Source organism: Rattus rattus, chromosome 7 (genome assembly GCF_011064425.1).
Source record: "Rattus rattus isolate New Zealand chromosome 7, Rrattus_CSIRO_v1, whole genome shotgun sequence".
In the NCBI taxonomy this organism is placed as follows: domain Eukaryota; kingdom Metazoa; phylum Chordata; class Mammalia; order Rodentia; family Muridae; genus Rattus; species Rattus rattus.
This window is the reverse complement of record NC_046160.1, coordinates 34,205,530-34,230,173: the sequence shown is the minus strand read 5'-3', so window position 1 is coordinate 34,230,173 and position 24,644 is coordinate 34,205,530.

Below are 24,644 nucleotides of genomic sequence, written 5' to 3'. Positions count from 1 at the left end.
GGGGTAGCAAGAATTAGTGCAGCAAACACAGCACCTGGAAGTCATGATTAGCCAGCAGTGTTCTTAAATCTGAAATGCTACACAGAAAGTCTCAATAAAGTAATTGCAAGTTGGAATCATACAGTGTAAAAGGTAAAAACATTTTCCAACCAGGCCAAAATTGTTTCAGTCTAGAAGAACGAACAACCTCTCATCCTTCTTATTTAGGCCCAGAACACAGATGTCAGAGGTTGTACTGCAGAACATTTAAGGAGAGACAAAGATGAGGAACTTTGCAAATACTGATAAATTATACCCAACATAATAATATAAGCTAAGATGTATAATTAAATTAAAAATATATATGTAGAGTGTACAATATGTATATATTCACTTTCATGTGTGTGGGTATATGTACACACACTGGTATGTGTGTGCATGTGCACTAAGCGTGTGTGTGTGTGTGTGTGTGTGTGAGAGAGAGAGAGAGAGAGAGAGAGAGAGAGAGAGAGACAGACAGACAGGAGATTGAAGTCAAGTTTACTACTTGACTTCAACCTTTTATATTTAGGCAATTTCTCTCACTTGAATACATACTTCACCTAGCACTCTAAGACTGTTCCAGGGACCCACAGCTTTACATCCTAGGCACTGGGATGGCACACGAACCATCACACTTATCTTGCACTTATCTGAGTACTAGGGATCCAAACCCTAGTCCTGATATTTCACCAGTGAACACTTTACCCACTGAACAATATCCTCAGCCTTAAGATATATAACTAGCATTGTAAAATATTATCAGGAGAAGCTTCTCTGTACATAAAGCTTTCAGTATGCAATGTACCATCTTATATGCTCCTTTCAAAATTATCTCAATTTTTGTGAAATGAAAATATAACTACATTATTACCCCTCCTCCTATTTCTTGTCCCTCCATTCCCACTTTACCCTATCTCAAATTCATGGAACCTTTTTTCCTAAATATATTGTATGTTGTATATATTATATATTATATAAAATATTATAATATTGTACATATATTTTGCACATTGCACAATACACATTACAAATTGTATATACATATAGAGCATATAATATATACATATATACATACGTATATAGTGTACAATGTTATATATTAATTGTTATGAAATATAGAAATAATTATGAATATTTGCATATTCCTAAATATAAAATTACAGTCTTCTTGGACTGTGTAATGTTACATGTATATGTAGATTTCAGAGCTGATCACTACCACCTGATAACAAATTGGGGTGCACTTTAATAAAGAAGGATAATTCCTAACACATTCCAAATATTTACTTAAAGAAAGTGCAGCTTTCATTTCTCATCAAAGAGACTTCTTTTTGCAATAAACAGATCACTACAGGAAACCACAATAGATCAAAATACAAGTGATCATTCCTTGTGTAATGGTATGCACCTTTAATCCCAGCACCTGGGTGTGAGAAGCATGGAAATCTCTAGGAGTTGAAGGCCAGCCTGACTGACATAGCAAGTTCTAAGCCAACACATTGTAAGCCCATCACGGATACATACCGAGACCCTGTCTTAAGAAAATAAAATGACAACAGTGGAAAGTGGAATGCAGAGAACTTCATTTCTTTTTTAAAATAATTTTATTTATTTATATTCCTGTCATTCTCCACTTCCCAGTTCTCCCTTCCACAGTTCCTCATCCCATTCCTCCTCCTTGCCTCTGAAAGGGCACACCCTCCACCAGGTTTCTCTCTCCCCTCAGGCCTCAAGCCTCTCAAGGATTGAGCATATCTAAGTCACAGCCAACATTTCTGACCCAGAATTATTCCTATCTAAAAGAACTGTAGGGATGAAAATGGAGAAGAGACTGAGGGAAAGGAAGTCCAATGGCAGGCCTAACTTGGCATCCATCTCATTAGGGGTGTGCACCAAAGTCTGACACTATTGCTAATAGTATGATAAAATATGATGTGCTTACAGACTGGAGCCTGCCATGGCTGCCTCTGAGAGGCATTAGTTTGCCCATTATATAGATGAGAAACCAAAGCTGGGAAAGTCGTGTACTTACCCAATGTGGCACAACCCTCACACTAACTATATTTGGTCCATTTGGAGCAGCACTGTCAAGGTCCAGACGATGATAGTCATGATCTGCAATGTGTAAGTGTAGCCATGACTCAAGTGGGTGGAAATAAACTTGTAAATACTCAGGGGGGGGATAGAGTAGTGAGAAGGAAAGACCCAGAAGAATTCAACAATACAAAACCTGAAGTGAAATTCTTATAGCCTTCATTGATGCCTATGTTAGGAAAGTAATATATATATATATATATATATATATATATATATATATATATATATATGATGCTATTGTAGAAGATTCTTCCTTGAATATTTTGAGTATATTTAGATATTTAGATAGTGAGAGAACACTGCACAGTATTGATGAAGATTATAAGACCTAAGTATTTGCAAGTAACAAATCCTTTACTTTGCAAAGCATTCTGGTCAAACATCCAGAAAGGCAGAAAATGAAATTGTTCTACACACAAAGGAATATAGGATTGAGCTGTAGGTTTGAGGGGAAGTGAACAGCTTGAGAATGACTAGGTGTGACACTGGTGAGGAAGGAGCAGGTCATGAGGATGTGAGTGGTGAGAGCCTACTAAGTCGGATATCTCAGACATAACACACTGAGGTTACAACAGGCACACTGAGCAAAAGGAAACTTTAATGTTTATTAGAACTATTTATAATAAATTCTAGCTACTGAATTCTCCCTATAAGTATATTTATATACTTAGTTTGACAGGATTCTTAATAAGCTCACTTTATATTGTTTGTGGAATTACAAATTAAAACGCGAGCACTGGTCCAAAGCATATTAATGCCTGCTTTCAGACACACAAATGCCCTTAAGCAGAATAAACTAGGAGAGATTGCCTTCCACTCTTGGGTGAATAAGGAGAGAGCAAACATGGGACATGAACACTCAGCACAAGCAGGACCATGGCTTAATTTTTATCTACATCTTAAAAGATAAATGACTGCAGCTAAGATATATCCTCCATATTAATTATAATGAAAATGACCAAGTTTTATGTTAAGACTTCATAATCGGCAAATAGTTCCTCTGCTATAATCTGAAATTCCTAGGCTGAATTTTTTTCTAGAAATCATTTTATGCAAGAGAGAGAGAGAGAGAGAGAGAGAGAGAGAGAGAGAGAGAGAGAGAGAGAGAAAGATCTTTGAAGTCAAGCAGCTCTGGATGGGAAGCTGAGCTCCTCTGCTGACTCGCCCTGAAACCTGAGGCAAATTATCAAACTTTTCTAAATGTTGTTTCCTTATTGGTGAAATGAGGTTAACAATGCTTCCCCTAAAAGGTTGTAGTGAGAGTTAAATGGCACATTGCAAACTGCTTACTTTAGAAGCAAACATTGAAAGCATGTGTCCTCAGGTAAACAAGGCAACAGAGACTGACCCAGACATATACAGGCTCCCAATGGCAGCCTCCAGCACAGAGTATACCTGAAGCCAGTTGATGTGCCTAATGGTCCAAAAGGGACATCATGTGTGAAACAGGTTTATCTATTCTACAATAGTCTTGTATTGTTTTGAATGCTATCCTTGTTTGGCCAACCTAAGCTAAGGCAATAGGCTCCCTGACCTAGAAACACATCTTCTGTTCACAATGCAATCTATTGTTGTAATTGCTCAAAACACATTATTGAATTAAATAAGACTAAAACAATCATCTGTGAACAATAGCAGTTGATTGAGTCTAGAAGATCCGAGAAGTACATATACACAAATGTACTCACACGTGCACATGCACGCAAACATTATCAGCCTTGCAGAAGACAAGAAATAAGGAAATGTATTTTTTGGAAGAATTGCCATTCTTTGTAGAGCATATATTACAAGGCTTCAGGCAGATCAGACAGCCTGTGCCAATGGTAGCAGGACCAATATGAGAGTTTCATTAAGGAGCACACGGTCCCATGTGCTCAACCACACATGTCATGGGGGATGTCATAGATCATGCAATCCAGGCATTTGCAATTTTCCACTGGGATTGCATTTGTCTTGAATTATTTAGCACCAGATTTCCTCACAGTGGGAATAGGCCAATAATGTGGCTTTTGAATGGGGGAGTAGGGGTCTGTCACATTGTAATTAATCCATCTCTAGGAGATCAATGGGTCTCTGATGAACTAGAGTCCATAAATTATTACAATTAATGTCTTTATGGCACCATGAAAGGTTCATGGCACAAGAATCCACATTTCCAGAAAGAACAGAGAGTGGGAAACACTCTGAAACAGATTGCCTCCTCTACAGTGGCAATTCTTTCAGGCTACATTAGGCCCAACAGGGTAGCCTCCAGGGAAAAGGAGACGGCATCTAAAGTAGGCAAAGTGAAGTGATTTTTATCAGAAAGCATGTCCCAACCCAAAAAGAAAAAAACAAAAAAAAAAAAAAAAAAGAAAGAAGAAAGAAAGAAAGAAAGAAAGAAAGAAAGAAAGAAAGAAAGAAGGAAGGAAAGAAAGAAACCCACATAAGAAATAATTAGAAATAATTATGATGTGAAAGAGAGGCTCTACCACCCAGGGCCTTTCACCTTTCAGAAACCCTTCACTTCTGCCAGAAGAGCCCAACATCCTCAGGAATGGGAACGCAGGCTTCTCTGTGAGCTGCCTCCCGCTACCATCTCCAGGCTCATCTCTTAGCCCTAGCAGTGTATTGTACCCTGCATTCTAAACTATTTGCTCTTCACCAAAGAAGCCTTGCTTATTTTTCTTCCTGTCATCTCTGCCAGGAATTCTCTCTTCACTTCCTTTTGAGCCTGGAAAAGTTGAATCCTTTCTGTGGTTAGTCATTTATTCCTGCCTGCTATCTGTTTTATCTGAAGTAAACTCCTTCCTAAGATATCATCGCCTACTTTGCCACTCTGAACATCTTTGTGTCTTCTGACTAGCTTATGAGTTTTTTTTGAAACAAGGACTTTGTCTCATTTCTCCATTTTCTTGGAGCCTGAGAAACAAAAGTCTAGTTTTGGCAAACTCAAAGAATGTCACAAATCCTGCCATCTTCCACATAAGGAAGTATCAAGTAAAACAGACGTGAATTTTAAACACAGAGAAATGTTAATCTTCTGTAAGGACTGGATAAGATCCTACTATTGAGTTTTATAGATATAGTCAACCTTGCCGGAACTTTCTTTTTTGTTTTCAAATTGTATCCTTAAGTCAAGATTCAGGTTGTATCCTTAAGTCAAGATTCAGGTAACTGAGCAAGCATGTCCCATGTAATTTTCAACGTCAGTGACAGTACAATGAATCTCACACTCTCAGTTCATGCTTTCTTCTTATACTACTATACTGCCTTTACCACACTTTAACCACTTTTACTACTTACAAAAATCTCTGAGACTGATATCTCCCACTAGATTGGATTGTTCTTAGTATTTCTGGTTATTGCCACACATATTTGTCTACAACAATACTCATTTTTGATAAGCGTGAATTGGTGAGCTACTCACAACTTGGCAATTTTAGCTTGGCATCTCCTCTGTAGACAGGAGTAGACAATGGCTGGAGCCGAAACAGTGAGAGGATAGACCACCTGAAGACTGACTGACTGAGCATCAGGCATAGCCTTCTACCTGCCTTGCCCCACCATGAGTTAGTTTATTTTGCTACCCTTAGAGGATGAATAGCAAGGACTTATATGGAAGACAGGAGTCTTAGATTTCACAAATGACAACTCAGGTTCACAAATCAAATGCCCCAAGAGAGACAGAAACTGTTTTCTAATTGGAGACCTGGTCTCAGAAGACTACAATTCTGCTTCATCATTTTTGGTCAACAGCAGAAGACCAAGGTCAAGTGGGGGAGGTGAAGATTTTGTCATTTGAAAAGAGGGGAGAACATTCTGGAAGTGAATGTGAAACCAGAAATATTTGTGTGGTCACTTCTGAAGTATGGATTATTTCTCATATACTTTACCATCTTTATTCCCTAATACTATCCTTATCCTATATTCCTAATTTAACATCAATAAAGTTTTAATAGATAAACCAGTGATTTTGAGGTTTCAATAACAATTGCTGCAAACTAAGCATTTAAACCAAAATATTACCCTCAGGTGATTCTCAACTACTAGACAGACATTTGTCTGCAAGAAAGGACAAGGCAGAAGACACATTATTATTGGCTCCAGTGATTAGGAATTATCAAAATTATAAAATTATTCCTAAACTGAACTCAAACTAGTCAAATGTCAATTTCAATGATTTTGTAAATTTTCAGCACTTAAAACAAAATATCAAGTTATTTCTCCTTTGGCTTTCCTAAAGGCAGGGTGCTCAAGTGTGTGCATCTAATGCATATATATAACTTTTACAATCCAGTTATTAACCACCCTCGCAGTCTGTCCTCCCATAGTTCTGCATCCCGTTCCTCCTCTCCCCTGTCTCCAAGAGGATGTCCCCCCCCAACCTTGCCACCCTACTCCCTAGGGCCTCAAGTCTCTCCAGAATTAGACACACCTTCTCTTAATGAGGCCAAACCAGGCATGTCTCTGCTGTATATACCTTGGAGGCCTTAGACCAGCTACTATATGCGGACTGTTTGGTGTCTCAGTGTCTAAGAAATCTCAGGGGTACAGGTTATTTGGGACTGCTGGTCTTCCTATAGGTTCACCCTCCTCCTCAGCTTCTTCCAGACTTTCCCTGATTCAACTATAGGTGTCCATTTGTTGGGTGTAAGTATCTGTATCTGTCTCAGATAGCTGCTTGTTTGCCCTCTCAGAGAGGGAGACAGAGGGAGAGAGGGACCTTGGTGGGAGAGGGGAGGAGGAGAGAAAAGGGGAACATAATTAGGTATTGTGAGGGAAAGAACAGGAGAGAGGGCTTGCAGAATAAATGAAAATGTACAACCTCAGCGGGTAGAATGTGGGGAGACCCTCTATAATGTACCAGAGACCTGGGAGGCAAGAGACTCTCAGAACTCAAAGGGAGGAACCTTAGATGAAATGTCCAACAGTGGGGAGAGGGAACTTGTAGAGTTTACTTCTAGTAGAAGATGGGACATCAAGTGGATAGACGGGGTTGCCATCCCACAGTCAAATATTTGACCCAGAATTGTTCCTGTCTGAAAGAACTGCAGGGACAAAACGGAGAAGAGACTAAGAGAAAAGAGCTCCAGTGACTGACCCAACTTGGGATCCATCTCAAGGGGAGGCTCCAAGGATTGAAATTATTACTGATCCTGTGATGTGCTTACAGACAGGAACATCTAATACTTATTTAACTGAAATCACTGTTCCTGTTCCAAAATCTCACCTAACTGTACTCTTCTTTTCTAGCTCTAGTCTCTACTAGCTTATACTTTAATTCAAATGAAGTGAAATGAATTTGTCTCCTCTAAACACACCAAGCCCATGTCCAATTCTCCCCTCCATTCACTACCTGGCACTTTCTTCTATAGTAACAGAAATTTTATCAATTTAAATAAGGTATAAAATTTTAGATAAATTAAATTTTTACTATTTTCTTTTATAGATTCTCTTTTATAAACATGTGTTATAATGTGATGCCAGATATTAAAATATATAGGGTGAGTAACATTGGAATAAATTGCTGGTCTCAAATGTCTGGTTCAAATACCTAGACTGCCCATAGAAAGTTAAGTTGAATACATTACTTCATCAGAACTGGTCAAATCAAAGTGAATTAAATCACCTTAAGAACTGTACTAAGGGCTACAGGGAATAAATGAATATGACAAAGAATGTATCTTCAATGAGATATGAGTCTTTTAAAGAAAAGGATCTCTAACTTGCAATAATACCATTGAGTTCTTGGTAAGCAAAGTTCTAGGGACTCCAGAATAGTCTGCTAGTGGTTAAGAGAAATATAATCCCCTAATTATGAGATAGATTTACACACCTACCAGTAAAGAATATCTATATAAAATGCAAAGTCTAAATTCGCTTGCTCTAGATTGAGTACCTAGAAAAGGACAATTATAAACTGCATGAAATTCTCCATCAATTCTGTGCAGCTTACTGCGGGTCTGTCGTCCCCTCCAGTAGCTCTCCAAAGGTGGTCTGCTGTGAGTTCTGAAGGAAGAGGTTGAAAAGAGGAGAGACCACAAACATGACTGTCTTCTAGGTATTGGAGACTGTAATCATGTCCACTTCCCAAGTGGGAACTGTGGAAACCGACTGAGCATTTTTTCTTATTTTAAAGCAAGCAGATGGAGAGGTCATTGGGACTTATTTAAAGCATTAGTGACTGCCTCTTCAAATGAAGGACCTTTGAGAATTAAAAGAGTTCTGTGAAACCCGAGTGGCTCACAAGAGCATATGTCCCCATTAGATGTACCAGCATCTAAATTCCCTAAACATTAAACTGAATGAAATATGCAGGGGCTGGGGGTTGACTGTGGTAATGAAAACCAAATATTCTGATTGAAGGGAAGGTGGGGAGACAAACAGTACCAGAAAGCACAAACACTTTTCATTGAGCTATTCTAAATATAAAGCAATCATAGGTCCCAAAGGACCACTAAACCATCTGGTTGGGGTAAAGTAACAATTTCTTAAAGTTTTTTCAAATGTGGGTCATCTTTTAAAGTTATACTGGTTTATAATAAAAAAATACAGTATATTTCTATATCAGTATTACTGAGCAATTTCTCTAAAATTACAGCATAATTTTAATTTTCTATTTTCCAAAATCTTACAGGATCAATGCCAATATAGATATTTTAATCACAGCAAAAAGGGGTAGGGAGATGCAAAAGGAATTACTAGAGTAAAGGAGAAGAAAAAGCTCGTGTGAACTACAGAGACATTATTTACCTAGTGAGGGAAATGCTTTTAGTTTTTGGTCCCGTTTTTTTTTTGGGGGGGAGGGATTCAAACGAAATTAGAAGCATCTAATTTTTTGCTGAATGATTGTGTTTTACATGCATCATATAACATTTTTGTTTAGACTGGCAGTTGTAGAAATTTAAAAAAATAAATAAATAAACTGCCCAACATGGAAAGGCCATTGCCCAGCATCTGCTTTAACTCGCGTGTGTTATGAGGGAAAACTGAAAGTAAGATACACAAATGCACAAGGCAGGTCTCGCTGGAGTCTGCTCCAAGAGGAAAGGGAAAGCAGAGTAGATCTCAAAAACGAAGGAATAAGAATGACATCAAATCCCAGGGCGATATCATATAACCCACAGTACAGAGCTTGCAATATCTCAATTTCTATGGAGGTTAGGCATCTTTTGTGAGATGTATCTGATAACAATTAATGCATTAATTTCAATAAATGAATACATACCTAATAACAAGAAACGAGAAACAAAATATCATATTTTTACTGAATATGGAAAACCATTATTGGCTGAAGTTATTCTAAAACAGAAATAGTCCTGTGCATGAATAATATCAGAATTAAATTCTGGTGTAATCCAAATGTTATTATCATAATCTCACCATCTGGAAAATCATGTTCTCTAAAACCCTATAGAGAATAGTAGAACAAATTCGAGAGTTCTCTGGAAATTACAGTAGTTACTTTCTTCCTCTAGGATTGAGATCAACAGTGTGGTTATATAACATTTCCAAGAAAAAAAATCCTTGATCTTAAAATAAATGTATTGTACAGGTTGAAAGATTCCAGCATCTAAGACTGGCAGGTTAAAGAAGTTGGGCATTCTCAAACCCTCCTGAAGTCTTCTTTGGTTATGTTTCAGCACACAGAGAAAGAGGAAGGTGAATTCCGCCTCAGAAAATTGTGTCCTAGTGGTTGGAACCCCAGGTGGAAGTGAGGAAAGAGCCCATGGGAAAGCAGCCTTTACTTGGAAAGACTAGAGTGTGCAAAGTAGAGTTTAAAAAATAATCATGTGTGAATTAAATAAAAAGCTTCAGGCTTGTAAATAAAAGCTTCAATAGAATAAACGAATGTTGTAATAGGCAGGTCTTGCATATACAGGAGCCAAAGTATCAAAGGACCAGTACAGAGAGCCATGAGGATTCCAAGTTGTGAACAGTTTCCTCTTCTCAAATGGTCAATTGGGATGCAGAACCAGCCTTTGACAAGGGAACTCAGAAGATTTTTCACTTCTAGACAAACAAGCAAGATTGTAGTAGATATCATCACCTTGGAAATCCTAAGACAGGTTTCAGAGGAGACCCAGACACACAGGGAGGAAGTAAAAGGCTCACTTCCTGTGAAGTTATCAGACTCGTTAGGGCAAAGGACAGAGATAGTGAAGTTAAAGCAATCCAGAGACAGACTACAGGAACAGAGAGGTGAGCATGGCCTGGACATGAATGGATATGAGGTTGATAGGAAAAAAAGACCCATAAGAAACATCTGAGAAGGAGGGGATGTAGCATTGCTGAAGGTGAGGTGTGTGGTGCATATGAAACTCACAGTTCCCAATCTGCATACTACTGGTACCATGGAGATAGCTAGAATTTATTATAAAATACAGAACCTTGCTATCAATCACTTATGGGATGGGTACCATGGAGAAAATAACCCCTTCCTCTAATGGATTCATTTTCTCATACAAAAAAAAATCAGAATGAAAAATTTTCACCCACAGACTTACTACAAAACTAATATGCAATCTTCCATATTTGATCAGAGAATCACCTATATTTTATGCAATTTAATGCCTCAGTATAGTTTAAGTGTTTGCATTTTTTAATAAATGTGAGGGCTTAGCATGAAGGTATTTTATAAAGATTGTTATGATCATTTTTATGTGATGTGCATCTTCTTTAACAGGTGCTGAAATTTTCTCCTTCAGTGTAGTATCTATTTTTCTATAGGTTTATTTTTAATGTATATGATATGAATGTTTTGACAAATGTATGTTTGTGCACCATGGAGGCCAGGAGACCGATCAACTAGAGTTGCAAGTAGTTGTGAGCTGACATGTGGCGGCTGGGAATACAGGTTGTCCATTGCAAGGACAAATGCTACTAGCCGCTGAGCCATCTCTCCAGCCCTTTAGGGTAATGTCTAAAGCTCAGCTACCAAGAGGTAGTTGAGAGAGAGAGAGAGAGAGAGAGAGAGAGAGAGAGAGAGAGAGAGAGAGAGAGAGAGAGAGAGGAGGAGGAGGAGGAGGAGGAGGAGGAGGAGGAGGAGGAGGAGGAGGAAGAGGAGGAGGAGGGAGGGAGGGGGAGAGAGAGAGAGAGAGAGAGAGTGTCTAGGACTAGAATTACAAACTGGGGCTGATTCTACAACCAAATACCAACATAAATATGAATGCAAACCCTGTTTAAATATATCTGCCCATAAAATTCAGACACCTAGCAATCATGACCATATAGAACAGAAAGGTTACCTAAACATAATTCAGGACCCACATTGCTTTTCAAGACATTCTGGAGTCTTTCGTTTCCTTGGTTAAGTGGTAGAAGGAAGTTTGATAACTGCTTAACAAGGAGCTGTCCTGAATAGAACTTTTCTAATTTCTGTCTCACATGCAGTTAAAATTCTAGTTTTCCTATCTGCACATACAAACCATCTAACCATGTTTGTATATTTATAACAAAAAAGAATACTTTTATGTTTGTCTCAATTTCATTCAAGCCAATCCTTTAAGTAGTAAGTATTTTATTGATTTAAGATTTTTTTTTTGTAACCTGGAATTAGGGCTTGAAGCTTGGGGCTATTAAGGTTTTTATTAAGGTTTTGTTTTTCTCTATTCTGAGCTTATAAAGCAGGTAATTTCCAATCTACGGAATCTCACCTTTAAATAAAGGGAAAATGGATGGGGTGGTGGTTTACCCAAGGATACCAGACAGCAACTATCAGGTTAGAATTGGAGAGCTGCACCTCTAGTGTTTGTCAAACAAAACCACACCTACCAAAGGCTCTTTTGAAGCAATAACTGAACCCCAGCCTTTTACTTCTTAGAACTACCTAGAAGATCTTGTAACTTTGAATCCTGCCCCATCACTAAACAGGGGCTCAGAATCCCAGAGGTAGACTCCATTTAGAACTAATTCCTGGAGCAAAGAAGGTCGAAACCAACTGTTCTAGATGCAAATGTCCAATAACATATCACTCTGGGCTAAGAATCAAGATTCTTCTCAGCAGTGTTTGTTTGTTCCTTACTGAAGCCTTAAAATCTAAATGCTATCTGTTCAGCAGCAAGGTACATGGTGCCTTTAGAACAGTGGTCCTCGACCTGTGGGTCAACTGGTCCCTTCACAATAATTGCATATTGGATAACCTGCATATCAGATATTTATGTCATGATCCATACCAATAACAAAATTACAGTAATGAAAGAACAATGAAAATAATTTTATGGTTGGGGGTCACTACAACATTAGGAACTCTATTATAGGGTGACAGCATTAGGAAAGTTGAGAATCACTGTCCTAGAAGCTAACCCCCTTGCTCAAAGATATACAGTCTTAGTATAGCAGGCCCACAGTAGAGCCCAGCACTCTACTAGGCTGTCGTCTTAGTTAGGGTTATCATTGTTGTAATAAAAAACCATGCCCATAAGCAAGTTGGAGAGAAACGTGTATATGCTGATTACATTTCCACATCACAGCTCATTATCAAAGAAAGACAGGACAGGACGTCAAACAGGGCAGAAACCTGGAGGTTATTGAGGAGTGCAGTTTATTGGCTTGTTCATCACAGCTTGCTCAGCCCGCTAATTTATAGAACCCAGGACCCCTAAGTACCCAGTGATGGCAATGCCCTCAATGATCCAGGCCTTCCTCTATCAATTGGCAACTTTTTTTCTCAAGATTTCACCTCATTGATGCTGGTATCTTGTTATTCAAAGCTAATTCTTCAGCCACAGCTGACCAGCAGCCATTAGCCCAGTGTGGCAAGGAGTTCCCTTTAGTGGTTCTGATACCTTGTTAATCACAGCTAATTTCTTCAGGCCCAGCTGACCAAAACCACAAATTAACTCTAATGGCTTAATAGAGTTTTTCCTTTCCTCTAAAACTTCACACTTCTGCACTGCTCTCAACATTCTTATCCTCCGAGCTCCTTCCGAACAGCCGACTTAACTCAACAATCAATGTGCTCTTCTGGGAGAAAGTTGCAAAGTCTTTCCACGACCCTACCCAAAACATGGCGGGCCTAACATAGCAATACCCCACTATACTGGTACCGACTTGTCTTAAGGTTTTTATTACTGTAATGAACCAATGCCAAATGCATGCTGGGGAGAAAAGGGTTTATTCAGCTTACAACTGATGTTTTCACATCACATCATTATCAAAAAAAGTCAGGACTGAACTCAAGCAGGGCAGGAACCTGGAGGCAGGAACCTGGAGGCAGGAACTGGTGCAGAGGCCATAAAAGAGTGCTGCTTTCTGGCTTGCTCCTTATGGCTTGTTCAGCCTGATTTATTATAGAACTCAGGACCACATGCCCCTAGATAGCACCACCTACTATGGGCTGAGCCCTCTCCCACTGGTAACTAATTGAGAAAATGCCCTACAGGCTTGCCTACAACCTGACTTTATGGGTGCATTTAATTAATGGAGCCTCTCTCTTCTCTGATGACTTTAACTTGTGTCAAGTTGACATAAAACTATCCAGCACAGCTGTGATCTGTCCCTTGCTTAATAGCATCATTATCACTGGTAGGCATCTGTGGCCAAAGCAGAAATAATCAAAGCTTGCTGGAAACTATGTTTTCACCTCTATTTAGCATTCTGTATAAAGTCCATTTTACATGAGTCACTTTACTTTTGAATATGAAGCCTTCACCAAGATGGGGATTATGAAATTTTAAGTGATGCAAGAAATTGGCCTGCAAGACAACACTGGGCTTTGGGAGGGAAATCCCAAAAGGATATTCTCAGGGAAGCAATGCTGTTATGAAAATTTGTGTCCTATATATGATCAGTTTTCTCTGGTTAGTTATAGTAACTACCAGATGTCAAAGCTAAGTGATCCACATCCACCCGTATGATGCTGTTCTAACTTGTATGTCTACCTGATATCCAGCCTCTAGCTTTTATCTGCAGTCCCCTTCCAAAGTCACTCTGAAGGAGGATAGAAATTACATGGGGTGAGAAATAGCACTCTATCAGAGTTATTTTGGGAATGCTTTTATAAACTGAAATTCAAGGACATGTTTTAGAGGTCTTACAACTCACTGTAAGACACTTTAATTTCTTTAGAATCATGGCTAAACAATTTTTTAAATTAAAAAAAAAATGGTATGTTCTAAATCGTTGGTATGACTACTTCGTCCCCAAACCTCCGCAGTTCCAGTGTCCAAGTTTGCAATTATGTTTATAAATGAGGTGTCACTAGTCAAATGGGGCTGCTTTAATTGTCCCAGGCTAATGAGAAAAGAACAGAGGCATATTTAGTAGGCAAATGATGCATTCTTGCTGTGTGAACTCCAAATGAAATCACTGTGAACTGCAGGGAGGAAGGTTCTGAGAGATCAGAAGACATGGTGAAACAAACTTGACTTCAATCCAACAAAGTCAGGTGATACATTAAAAAATCGAAGGAACAGACCATGCTACAGCACGGAAGAAGCAATTTTCGTTCAACAAAATAAATTACTATAGGAAAGTTCAATTAATTTTTGGTTTTCGTAATTGTTGGGCTTTGGTTTGCAATTTATAGCTTCTTTTTTGTTTTCCTTCGAGACAGAGTCTCTGTGTAACCCTGGCTGTCCTGGAGCTTACTATGTAGTCCAGGCTGGCCTCAAACTCAGAGATCTGCCTGTCTCTGCCTCCTGATACTGAGATGAAAGGCATGTGCCACCACAGCCTGCCGTGTTAATTTAAATTTTACTTTACAGTGTTATAAAATAAAAAGATATCTAGCTGTATGATTATGCGTACTTAAATAATGTAAAAAGTGAAACAGTTTTATTTAATATAGCTGAATTACGAAAATGTTTCCCTTAGAACAAGACATGGAATAAGTCCCTACTAGATATTGATCATGGAGACTCAATACATGTTGTTGTCACTGCTTTGGTCTCCAACCATAACTACATGGCAAGACTGCTTCTGGATACCATATACTTTGTATATACTACATGGAGAGATCAATCTCAACTAACCAGCAGATTCCTTCCTTGACACCTATCTTCCATACTTCCAGAAGGTATAATGCTCACTACTGAACTACTGATGAAAAGACATCAGTGGTTTTACTGACGACTAGACCTATGTGCTGCAATGCTAACCTCACAGGCAAGATGTGCCTGCTGGAACGATAGTGGCATAACTGTTTTAGAGCAGATAGTGCATTCCTAGTTAGATCTGAGGACTGCTTCACAGGAAGCTACTTTATCATACCTGGTACTATAATCCTGTTCAAAAGCTCATAGCTGGAGAAGTCTTAATGTCTAGGATAGAAACTGCTATTGCTCTTTTGCTAAATGGACATGCTGTACTGCCTTCCAGATATTTATGCTTATGACCATAGACCATGGCTGCTCACAATTTGGTCAGAGAAGTTTCCTTTTGCATTAGACAGTACTCACTACAGGGAGTCATGAATGTTAAAAGTATGGAGACTAGGAGAACAAGGGTTCAATCCTAAATATGCTGTCTATATTAACCAGATAACTAACGCCAATGCTCAGGGAACACTGTAGGATGTATAGAACATCACAGATGAAAGGATTGTAAAGGAGGAAGGTGGGGAAGATTACTGTGAAACAGTCCTATAGAAATAAATGACTTGGCTGTCGCAATAATAGATAACAGAAATTGTCATTAGATGTATGGGACCTCACGAGAGCAAATCAACTTGGCATAGATGAAAGAGATGATCTCCAGATCCCACCCCATACTGAGAAAGGTATGGCAAGTGCGGATGAATCATTCTTTTTTGTGGAGGCATTGCCATTTATACATTCTCCTTCCTTCATTGGATTCCCCCTCCCTCCTGAATATATGGGCAGCACTGAGTGAATGTAGAAGATTAAAACTTGTCTTAGAGTTGGGTTGGTCAAGAACTATGTTGGGGAAAATATAGGAAGTTGGAAGAGGAAAATTGAGGGTAGAGATGATCATGTATACATTCATGAGATTCTCAAAAGAAAATGGAAATATTTTTCTAAAGAAGATATACATGATGCAAATGGCTTCTGACTAGGATGAGAGTTTGGTTTCCAAAATGGATGAGTTCCAAAGAAACAATTGACTCAGCCCTCCACAGGACAAAAATAGCAGTATATGACATTCAGGATAATACCAACACATTACATTGAAAACTTTTTTTTTTTTTTGGTTTTTAATTCAATTTTTATCTAGTCTCAAACTCATGTTAATGTTCCAATTAAATTGAAAATGAGAACATGAAGAAAAGATGGGTTTTTAATAAATTGGATTTCCATTTAGGTTTTATGAAAATTACCATGAAAATTATCATGGAAAAGTTACTCTCTGAAGATAATGATGGAATCAATTGTTTCTATTCTTGTGATATGGGAGAGCCAGGAACAGTAAGAGTATGCTGGGATGCGTGATATCCTGAATATTAGGTAACTTAGGCTGCCTGAGAAAGACAAGGAGTATATTTAAACATGTTTTACTTGAAAATGGTACTAAGAATATATTTGACATTTTAAACGATTGTGTAAACTCCCCACAAATGCCACTTATAAACTAATTCAAATACGTTCATGAAGTTTAGAAACCATATCCAAGATGTATATTTAACATGTCTATATTTTCAAAATCTTGGCTTTTTCCAGTAATTTAAAACCAATGAAAATTTCTGTTATTTTGGCCTTAAGTCCCTATGACCTTCAAAAATCTTAATTATATTAAGTTTCAAATGCTACCTAGATATTTTCTGTTTTTACTACCATACATAAGTTATTTTTATCTAAAAATCCTATCTCCATTCTCATAATTAACTATTTCTAAAATATTTAAAGAAAGATATTGTAAATGCTCATCAATAAAAACTGATAATTGACAGGAAATGATAAAATGGCTACTGATAATTTTTTAAACTCGTACAGAAAGCTGTCCCAGTATGCAATACACACTATTTTTATAATTTGTTTATTTGGGTGACACAATTACTTTCAACATGTCATGTTACAAGTTACTTAGATTTAAAGATTTGCACCAAACAACATATTTTCTCAGATGCACTAATTGAGTAGAAATATGGACAAATACATTTTCACTTCATTGAATCATTTTGAAAGTCTGCAATTTTACACTGTTGGAGAGGGAGTAAATAAAGAACTTTTAGAATATGTACATGCCCAGGTAGGTAACTGTTCATGAAAAAAGGCATAGGGTAAAACCTAGCTTTTCCAGAGGAAATACTTTAGGAAATGTATGTAACTGAGTATATAAATTGAGACCTTTCTGGCAGTCACCATTGTTGCCAACTGTGAGAATCTTAGACAGGACAGTACTCATGACTGATCTAATTCCCTTGTATGGTTCCAGAACTTGCACTCTCACCTCATGTGGTAAGGGCTTACTTAACTGAACTAAACTGGACAGATGGATGCTTACTTCATAAAATTGAAATATTTCCAGAATAAACTAAATCATTAGTACTCAACTTACAATCAGTCTTAGAGTATTAGGCCATTGGGAGCTGCCAATTGAACTCTCCCTCTGTTGCAATGGACAACTCTTTTACTACTCCTGCCAAACGTCCTGGCTACTTAGGTATAATTGATATGGCAACTAGATTAAAAGTTGGGACTCAATTGTTAAGAGGAAAAGAGGCAAAACATATGACATATTTTCAAAAGTCTTGGTTATAATCCAGTGAGAGAAACACAAACACTAGAAGATTTGGATTCTGCGTTCTGGTCCCCAGTTCAGGAGTTTGGAAACTTTGTCAAGATGTTTAGATCTTCAGGAAAAATTATTCAATCTGAATAACAATGAAAACTATGTCCACTTGTCCCCTAAGAATTGCTATTATTTGGGAATGAAAAGAAAGCTGCACTTTCTTCTCATACATACATACATGAACGTACATGCTATGTCAGATAACAGACATACTCATAGAGACAAAAACTTTATGAGGATTTGTGATCTTTTCAAAATATATTTAGATTCAACCTCACACCAGTCGGAATTGCTAAGACCAAAACCTCAGGCGACAGCAGATGCTGGTGAGGATGTGGAGAAAGAACACTCCTCCATTGTTGGTGGGATTGCAAACTGGTACAACCTCTCTGAAAATCAATTTGGAGCTTCCTCAGAAAATTGGACATTGAACTACCTGATGACCCAGCTATACCTTTCCTGGGCCCATGCCCAAAAGATGCTCCAACATACAACAAAGACACATGTTCCACTATGTTCATAGCAGCCTTATTTATAATATCTAGAATCCAGATGCCCTTCAACAGAGAAATGGATTCAAAAAATGTGGCACATCTACACAATGGAGTACTACTCAGCTATCAAAAACAATGACTTCATAAAATTCATAGGCAAATGGAATGAACTAGAAAATATCATCCTGAGTGAGGTAACCTAGTTACAGAAACACACATGGTATGCACTCACTGATAAGTGGATATTAGCCCAAAAGCTTGAATTACCCAAGATGCAATCCACAGACCACATGAAATTCAAGAAGGATGACCAAAATGTAGATGCTTCACTACTTCTAAAAAAAAGAACAAAAATATCCATAGGAAGGGATGGGGAGGCAAAGTTTGGGGCAGAGACTGAAGGAATGGCCATTCATAGCCTGCCTCACATATGCCCTCTATATAGACAGCCACCAAAACTAGCTAAGATGAATAAAACTAAGAAGTGCAGGCTGACAGGAACCAGATATAGATCTCTCGTGAGAGACATAGCCAGAGCATGTCAAATACAGAGGCTAATGCTAGCAGCAAACCACTGAACTGAGAACAGGGCCCCTGTTGGAGGAATTAGAGAAAGGACTGAAAGAGCTGAAGGGGTTTGCAACCCCATAAGAACAACAATGCCAACTAACCAGAGCTTCCAGGGACTAATCCAGTACCCAAAGACTATACATGGACTGACCCTGGGCTCCAACTTCATATGTAGCAAAGGATGGCCTTGCTGGGCACCAATGGAAGGAGAAGCCCTTGGTGACATCCAGTGTAGGGGATTTTCGGGGTGGGGGAGGGTAAGGGGGGTGGGAAGGGAACACCCTTATAGAAGGGGAGAGGGAGGGGATAGGGGCCTTATGGACAGGACACCGGGAAAGGTGATAACTTTTGAAATGTAAATAAGAAATACCTAATAAAAAAGAGGAATTTATTTATTTATTTATTTATTTATATATTTATTTATTTATTTATATGTATACAAGTGTTTTGCAGGCATGTATGTAAGTGTACTACATGCTTGAAGTGCTCATGGAGGCTAGAACCCTGTTCTGGATGCCGTGGAGCCTCAGTTACAGATGCTGGTGAGTCATCACATGAAAACTCAAGTCATCAAGGGCCTCCAGCAACCTAAACCACTGGGTCTTGTCTTCCTTTTATTCTGCCTATGGTTTTCCCTCCAACAACTCCTTCTAGATCCTCCCACTGACCTATCCACCCAAGTCAATGCTCATGTCTGTGCTCTCTCTCTCTCTCTCTCTCTCTCTCTCTCTCTCTCTCTCTCTCTCTCTCTCTGTCTCTGTCTCTCTCTCTCTCTTCTCCTTCCAAATATATAAAATAAAATAAAATGAAATAAATTTAGGCAATAAAACAAAGCAAAGAATAAGACAAATCAAAGAGAAGAAACTGAGGCAACTTGAGCCTTCTCAAGAAACAGAAACACACACACACTTCTTTGTACACACAGAAATGCCATAAAGCACAAAAATGGAAACCATAATATATACCTGTAAAGGTTTTTAAAAAAAAGAATTTGGAAACAAAGAATCTCGAAATTGCCATTGAGTTTATTTTGCATTGGTCATCTACTGTTGTGTGTGGGGTCTATCCTTAAGAATGAGACTCCCTGGGCAAAAATTAATCTTTCATTTCCAGGAAGTCATTAATTGGAGATGGCTTCTGAATTAGGGATGGGTGCTTTATGTGTCCACTTTTTTCAGTGCTGGGCCCTATCAGGCCCAGAACCATACAGGCCTTGTGCATGCAGGCCCCAGTCTCCATACATACGTATGTACATTGGTTCTGCTGTGTTCAGAAGGCTGTGTTTCCTCAGTGTCCTCCATCCCCTCTGGCTCTTACAACCCTTCCACTTCCTCTTCCACAAAGTTCACTGAGCTTTAAAGGAAAGGAATTGATGAAGACATCCCATTTAGAACTAAATGTTCCAAGAGCTCTCACTCTCTACATAGTGTCCAGTTGTAGATCTCTATATCTGTTCCCTCCTACTACAGGAGGAAATATCTCTGACTGTAGCTGAGTGAGACCCTGATCTATGAGAATAGCAGAATATTATTAGGAGTCATTTTATTGATATGTTCCTTTAACAGAACAGCAATATTTGGTTTTCGCCTAGGTCCCTGGCCTATACAGTCTCAGGGTTTGAGCAACCTGAGCCATGGCAATGATGTATTCCTTCTTATGGAGAGAATGTTAAATCCAATGAAATACTTGTCAGTCACTCCCACAAGTTTTATCTCACAAATACCCTAGTGCGTCTTGCAGGCACTTTGATTGTAGATCAAAGGCTCTATGCAGGCACCAACTCAACTTTTCCATGTCTGATGACTTGTCTAGATGTTGTCTTCAGACATAGGGATTTGCCATCAGTTTGTAGAGAGCAACTCTTGACAATGTCCTAGGTTGTTTTGGGGTTACCATGCGACACCTTTGGACAACAACTTAATTCGTGGTAACCCAATCCTGACCCTAGAAGCTTCAGTTGGTGATGAATAAAAGAAATGCTGAAGATTTCACAATCACTGATCTCAAATTGTACTACAGAGCTATAGTAATATGCATATCATGGTACTGACATAAAAAAGAGAAACTTTGATCAGAGAGCTAGGAAAGCAGTGTTCATGGATTCCATTATCTTGTTGTGGCGTGGGTTTTTTATTTCTCCTCCTTGGCTCTCTGGTCTGAGCTTACTCATTCCTTGTGCTTTCTGGTCTGTGACCAACATCTTCATGTGAAGTTTTTCTCCTAACACATTCATTTGGGCAGGGTTTATAGATACATGCTGAGTACTTTGATTCTATCAGAAAATGCCTCTGTTTCTACATCTATTTAGTTTTACAATTTGGCTACGGATAGTAGTCTAGACTGGCATCTCTGGTCTCTTCAAATTTGTAGAACATTTGCACAGTCCCTTCTGACTTTTAGAGTCTATGTTAAAATGTTGGGAACTAATAGATCAGCCTTTGTATGTTTCTTGGTCTTTTCCTTGTTTTTAATATTCTTTCTTCATTGTACGTGTTTAGTGTTTTGTTAAATTATCTATCATCAGAGATTTCTTTGCTGGCTATACCCAGGTCTTTTGCAAGAGCAGCAAATATTCTTAACCACTGAGCTATCTCTCCAGCCCTAAGAAAAAAAAGTTTTAAAGATGAAGTAGAAAGGATTAATAAATTGCTTTTTAAACAATTCTTCTTAACTAGGAGGATCAGTAACAAAGATGGTAACAACCCAGTACTGAACAGGTATTTGCTGGTAGCTTTATTTCAAGAAGCAATATATGTATGAGACTGCAGTGACTTACATTCAAAGTATAGTTTTCAGAGAATCTTGTAAAATAACTTTTATTGCCAGGTGTGTATACATATGAGCCCCTCCTTCCTCTTTACTTGCCATCAAAGATTTCTGTATTAAGTTCGTGTTTATGTCTAGCATAGCCTTCTATTCTGTTACATTTCCTTCCCCTCCCCCTCTCATTGCCCTGTGTCCTAAGGAACTTACAGTTTCATTCCCTGGAACTGTATATGTCACACAAAGCTTAATATGAACAGCATTGTGAACAAGGTCATCTCATATCTCTAACAAGAGCTGTTTCAACTACGTTTCCTGAAACTTAAGGCTATTATTTCTATAACAAACTCAATCCTATTTTGTCTTAAAATATTTGTAGTTACAGCAATGATCTGTCTGCTGTGTGACTAAAATCAGCATCTGAATGTCTATTTAGACTGAATGGACAACAACACTCCTCACCTTGGGAACAATTCCAGGGTAGGAACATTCTCAGTGGCGAATTCCTCAAGCTCGCAACAAGCCTGAACACATGACAGGTAAGTGCTTGTTAAGTTCATTTTCCTGCCTAGCTTGGCCTGCTGCCCTCCAGCCCTCAGAGCAGAGTCCTACTACCTAAAGCTCCTCTCCTCTGCCTAGGATTCCGACAGACAAATAGCTACCAAATGTCTAGAGCCACACAGCCCTCAAGCCCATCCTGCTCTCCACCCTGGTAATGTTTCCCAATCTGCAGTTCAGGGAGAAAGAGGCCCCAGAGATTGACATGCCTTCTCATAATGTACACACACACAGCACGTCCTCACAGGTCTTCCAGATGGCATTTCTACCCACACTGTTGCATGTTGCTCCATAACTCGGGGAGGAGGCGGTAGATGGGGGATGAAGCCTGTGGGCCAAGCAGACACACAGTGCGTTGCTGAAACAGATAGCCCATGTGCTGCTTTAGGCTCACCTTGTGGAGACTGCGTGACTCATTTTTCCATGACACTGGTTGTTATTGGTAAAACGGGTATGAATATAATTTATGAGACAGTTATTGGAAATAAGTGAAAATTTCAAATATATAGAATATAACCTAACAGTGAGCACCCAAGGATATTCTAGGGATGTGTGTGTGTGTGTGTGTTTGTGTGTGTGTGTGTGTGTGTCTGTCTGTCTGTCTGTCTGTCTGTATGAGATTGTGATGGTTTATTAGACCTGCCTACCGTACACCCAGATATTAAATATCTGTGGTGACTTTTTTTTTTAAAACTGGATATTTTGTTTATTTACATTTCAAGTGTGATTCCCTTTCCCTGTTTCCCCTCTGGAAACCCCTATTCCATTCACCTTCTGCCTGTTTCAATGAGGGTGCTCCTCCACCCACCCACTCTCTCCCCTCCCCTTCCACACCCTGACATTTCTCTACAGTGTGGCCTCCTGCCTTCCCAGAACCAAGGGCCTTTCCTCCCATTGATGTCCAACAAAGCCATTCTCTGCTACATATGCAACTGTAGCCATGGGCCCCTCCATGTGTACTCTTTGTTTGATGGGAACTCTGAGGGTCTGGTTGGTTGATATTGTTGTTCTTCCTATGGGTTCAAATCCTTCAGTCCTTTAACTCCTCCATTGAGAAACCCATGCTCAGTCCAATGTTTGGCTGCAAGCATCAGCCCCTGTACTTGTCAGACTCTAGCAGAGTCTCTCAGGAGACAGCTATGTCAGGCTTCTGTCAGCAAGCACTTCTTGGCATCTGTAATAGTGTCTGGGTTTGGTGTCTGTATATGGGATGGATCTCCAGGTGGGGCAGTCTCTGGAAGGCCTTTCCTTGGTTACAGCAGATGCTTGGGAGAATGTGGAGAAAGAGGAACACTCCTCCATTGTTGATGGAATTGCAAGCTGGGTATGACCACTCTGGAAATCAGTCTGACAGTTTCTCAGAAAAAATTGGAGTAGAACTACCTGAGAACCCAGCTATACCACTCCTGGGCATATACACACACACAAAAAGACGCTCCAACATGTAATAAAAACATATGCTCCACTGTGTTCATAGCAGCCTTATTTATAATAGCCAGAAGCTTGAAAGAACCCAGATGTCCTTCAACAGAGCAATGGATACAGAAAATGTGGTATATTTACATAATGGAGTACTACTCAGCTATTAAAAACCATTACTTCACGAAATTCTTAAGCAAATGGATGGAATTAGAAAATATCATCCTGAGTGAGGTAACACAATCACAAAAGAACATACACAGGGTATGCACTCACTGAAAAGTGGATATTAGCCCCTAAGCTCAGAATAGCCAATATACAATCTGCAGACCACATGGAAGCATGGATGCTTCAGTCGTTCTCTGGGTACCTCTTATCCCAGCAGTTATTCCTCTACTCTAGAAACTAAATTGTTTGTTTGTAGGGAGTGTTTGCTTTTTTTTAAACTTGCCCCTTCTTCCTCTGGCCAAAGCCCAAATGCTTTTTCAACAAAAGACTTCTACATCATCAAATGAATAATTAACCAAGGCTTAACTTCTTTTTCACAGTTTCTGATCCTGGCACAGATGAACTTGCTTTATCTTTCTTGAAGCAGACCTCATTATTACGTTTGCTTACATGTAAAAATTAAGGCGTCTCTACATTATGATACCTTCCTTCTTGTTATAGGCTTGGGACTGAATTGCATGCCATTTTTCCAATGAAGAAAAAAATATACCCTAGGAGCAGAGATTCAGTGACAGCCTCTATGAACTTCTCCACAAGACCTTGGCATTGGTTAAGAGACCAGGCAGGTTAAGTTTTAAATGAGTATGTTCTCTCTGTGTATTGTCAGAAACACACAATGAAAGGCAGAATGCGTATTGAATGTTTAGGAAAAAATGGTCCACAGCACTAGATGTAATTGATGTGCCCACAGGAAAGGGTCAAAAGTAGTGTCCAACGCTGCAGTCATTCTCTGGCCATCGGTTTAATGTCCTATAATCCTCTGCACTGAAAACTTTGACATTCAGTGTCTGCTTTCATGTTTCATCCTTCACACAAAATCGA